The following is a 4,608-nucleotide window of genomic DNA, read 5'->3' on the forward strand; positions in this document are numbered from 1 at the left end:
AGAGAGAGACAGAGAGAGAGAGAGACAGAGAGAGAGACAGAGAGAGAGAACATGGTTCAGGTCCTGACCCTGGCCTGGAAGCATCAGAGAGAGAGGGAGCACAGCAAAGGCCCTGACACTGGCCCAGAAGTGTCAGAGAGGGAGTGCAGTGGCAGCCGTGGTGGCCTGAAGGCATCGACAGCTTCCAGAAATTATATTAAGGAGTCCCTCTGGGAAAGAACACCTGTGTCTCAACCAGCATCTAGTGCCATCCCCTGTATAAGATATCCCCTCTATACGAGATACCTGGTTGCATTAGCATCCCAGGAGCCACAGATCTACCTGCACCAAGAAGAGTGATCACCAAAGCCATGACCCTATCTGCATCTGGAGATGCATATGGCTCAAAGGACCCATAGCCACCAACTGCACCAGTTGAAGGAGGAGGGACCCCCTGAAGCACAGGCTCCTCCTGTTCCAAATGGAGAAAGAGATGGGTAGACAACAGGGCAAGAAGACACTCAACAACATAAAGAGCAACATGGCACCATCAGAAACTAGTTCTTCTACAACAGCAAGACCTGAACATCCCAATGCAGATGAAGCATTAGAATTAACTTAGAATTAACTTTATGAAGATGATTGAGGTCTTTAAAGAGGAAATGGGAAATTCTCTTAATTAAATGGAGGACAAGACAAACAAAAATATTGGAGGAAAATCAACAAATACCTTAAAGAAAACCAAGAAAAAGCAATCAAACAGATGAAGGAAGCAGTGCAAGACTTAAACACTGAAGTAGAAGCAATAAAGAAAACACAAACAGAGGGAATTCTGGAAATGAAAAAGCTAAGTAAATGATTAGGAACTAAAGATACAAGCATAAAAATAGTAGTATCAAGAGTTTCACAATAGCCCTGAATGGAGTTTAACAAAGGTTTATTTATTTGGAGATAAACACACAGTAAGGGTAGTGATCTCCAGTCCTCTGTATGCACTGGGAACTAGGAATAGAATCCAGCAGAAAAAGGGGCCACACACACTTTTTGTATGCACTTACAGTAAATGAGAACATACCCAAAGTAGATTGGTATTTTAAAGGTTATTGGTTGAAGGAGTTTCTACAACACATAAACAACAGAATACAAGAGATGGAAGAGATTATCTCAGGCATTAATGAAATGATAGAGGACATAGATTCATCGGTCAAAGAAAACGTTAAATCCAGGAAATCTGGGACACCATGAAAAGACCAAACCTAGGAATAATAGGGACAGAAGAAGACCAGCTGAAAGTCACAGAAAATATATTCAACAAAATCATAGAAGAAAACTTTCCCAACCTAAAGAAGGACATGCTTATGAAAGCATGAGAAGCTGGTTCAACATATGGAAATCTGCCAATGTAATCTACCATATAAACAAACTGAAAGGAAAAAGAAACACATTAGACATTGAAAAAGCCTTCGACAAAATTCAACAACCCTTTATGATAAGGGTCTTGGAGAGATCAGGAATACAAGCACCATATCTAAACATAATAAAAACAATTTATAGCCAGTCAACAACCAACATTAAATTAAATGGAAAGAAACTCAAAGTGATTCCACTAAAATCAGGAACAAGACAAGGCTGTTCACTCTCTCCATATCTATTAAATATAGTTCTTGAATTTCTAGCTAGAGCAATAAGACAACAAAAGGAGATCAATTATGGAGGAAGGTCATTGGTTAAGTAATAAAGAAACTGCTTGGCCTCATAGGTTAAAACATAGGTGGGAGGAGTAAACAGAACAGAATGCTGGGAGGAAGAGGAAGTGAGCTCAGAGGCCATGCTCCCCTCTCCCGGGCAGACACAATGAAACAAGCCGCCAGGTCAGACATGCTGAATCTTTCCCGGTAAGCACACCTTGGGGTACTACACACATTATTAGAAATGGGCTAGTCCAGGTGTGAGAGTTAGCCGAGAAGAGGCTAGATATAATGGGCAAGCAGTGTTTAAATGAATACAGTTTGTATGTTGTTATTTTGGGTTTAAAGCTAGCCAGGCGACCAGGAGCTGGGGCGGCAGGAACACAGCCCGCAGCTCCTACAACAGGTCAAGGGGATAGAAATTGGAAAGAAAGAATTTAAACTTTTGCTATTTGCAGAAGATATAATAGTATACATAAATTATCCCAAAAGCTCTACCTGGGAGCTCCTACAGCTGATAAACACCTTCAGATATGTGACAGAATACAAGATTAACTCAAAAAAATCAGTGGCTCTCTTATACACAAATGATAAATGGGCTGAGAAAAAAATCAGAGAAACATCACCCCTTTAAAATAGCCACAGATATAAAATATCTTGGGGGTAACTCTAACCAAACATGTGAAAGACTTATATGGCAAGAACTTTAAGTTTCTAAAGAAAGAAATTGTAGAAGACATCAGAAAATGGAAATTTTTCCCATGCTCTTGGATAGGTAGGATCAACACAGTAAAAATGGCAATCTTACCAAAAGCAATCTACAGATTCAATGCAACCACCATCAAAATCCCAACACAATTCTTCACAGACTTTCAGAGAACATTACTCAACTTCATATGGAAAAACAAAAAAATCCAGAAATAGCTAAAACAATCCTGTACAATAAAGGAACTTCGAGAGGTATCACCATCCCTGATATCAAACTCTACTGTAGAGCTATAGTAATAAAAATAGCTTGATATTAGCACATAAATAGATATGTGGGTCAATGGAATTGAATTAAATACCCTGCCATTAATCCACACACATAATGAACACCAGATTTTTGATAAGGAAGCCAAAAATTTACAATGGAAAAAGAAACCATCTTTAACAAATTGTGCTTGCATAACTGGATGTCAACGTGTAGAGCCTGCAAATAGACCCATATCTATTGCCTTGCACAAAACTCAAGTTCAAGTGGATCAAGGGCTTCAACATAGAGCCAGTTACATTGAACCTGACATAAGAGAAAGTGGAAAGTAGCCTTGAACACATTGGCACAGGAGAATACTTCCTAAATAGAACACCAGAAATACAGATACGGAGAGCAACAGTCAATAAGTGGGACCTCCTGGAACGAAAATGCTCTGTAAGGCAAAGGACACCATAAATAAGATAAAATGACAGCCTACAGAATGGGAAAAGATCTTTCTACCCCACATCTGACAGAAGGCTGATCTCCAAAATATATAATGAACTCATAAAACTAGACACTAAAATACCAAATAATCCTATTAAAAAATGGGGTGCAAAGCTAAACAGAGAATTCTCAACAGAAGAAATTCAAATGGCCAAAAGACATTTAAGGAATTGCTCAACATCCTTAATCATCAGGGAAATGCAAATTAAAATGACTCTGAGATACCATCTTATACCTGTCAGAATGGCTAAGATAAAAAGTACTGAGGACAGCTTATGTTGGAGAGGATGTGGAATCAGGGGAACACTCCTCCCCTGCTGGTGGGAGTGAGAACTTGTACAGACATTCTAAAAATCAGTATGACAGTTTCTCAGAAAATTGGGAATCAATCTACCTCAAGACCCAGGGATATCACTCTTTGGCATATACCCAAAGGATACTAAATCATACCACAGGGACATTTGCTCAACAATATAATCATAGCTGCATTATTCATAATAACTAAAACCTGGAAACCTACATGTCCCTCAACTGAAGAGTAGATAAAGAAAATGTGGTACATTTATACGAAGGAGTACTATTTAGCTGTAAAAAACAGTGACATTATGAAATTTTCAGGCAAATGGATAGAACTAGAAAAAAAAAAACATCCTAAGTGAGTTAACCCAGAGTCAGAAAGAGAAACGCTTTTTTTGTCTTTTGTGAGATGACATGAATAACAGATCTACTTAAATCACAAACAGAGAGCTAAGACATGTGACTGATAAAGCACCTTGAAATAATGAATAATAAATCAAGAAAAAGAAATAGAGAAGCTCAAGGAAGCAGGAAATCCAGTCTGAGGGACAGAAGAAATTCCCAGCATGGTGATGAAAGGACTTTCCAAAAGCCAGTTACACAGTGAACTCAGAAATTGATTGCACATGGAGCAGGAAAACGAGTCCAGTAGGAGCAGGAGGGGGAGGCTTCCAAGAAGAATGTTCTCATGAGACATGAAATGTACAAAGCACGCAGGTTTCCAGCTGAAAGGTTTTCAGACAGCTGTTGCTTAGTGCATGGACAACTAAACAAATAAAAGGTGGATCAAAACTAATTCTAATAAAAACTCAAGTGTGTAGAAATTGCTATTGAAATAGCTTACTACAAGACTTAGTTAATATTTCAGACACCTCATGATATAAGTTGTGAATATTGATTAATCCCAAAGAATTTCTGGAATGGCACCATTGGTAAATGGGAAAAATGTGCCCATGTATGTGCATGTGTATTTGCATATGTAGCTTGAGAGAGATGGAGGGTTTGTAAACCATGCATTGGGGTACAATGTTGCCCTATGGTGAATGAGTAGCAGTAGAAGTGAGTGGGTGAATAGTAGAGAAATGCGTTGCCAAGCCAGCCCTAACTGATGATAGGGCCATGCAACAGATGTCATTGTTCCCCCCAAAAAATGTCTTTTGGCCTACTCTGAGTTTCTTACAC

Source organism: Microtus ochrogaster, linkage group LG4, assembly GCF_000317375.1.
Source record: "Microtus ochrogaster isolate Prairie Vole_2 linkage group LG4, MicOch1.0, whole genome shotgun sequence".
In the NCBI taxonomy this organism is placed as follows: domain Eukaryota; kingdom Metazoa; phylum Chordata; class Mammalia; order Rodentia; family Cricetidae; genus Microtus; species Microtus ochrogaster.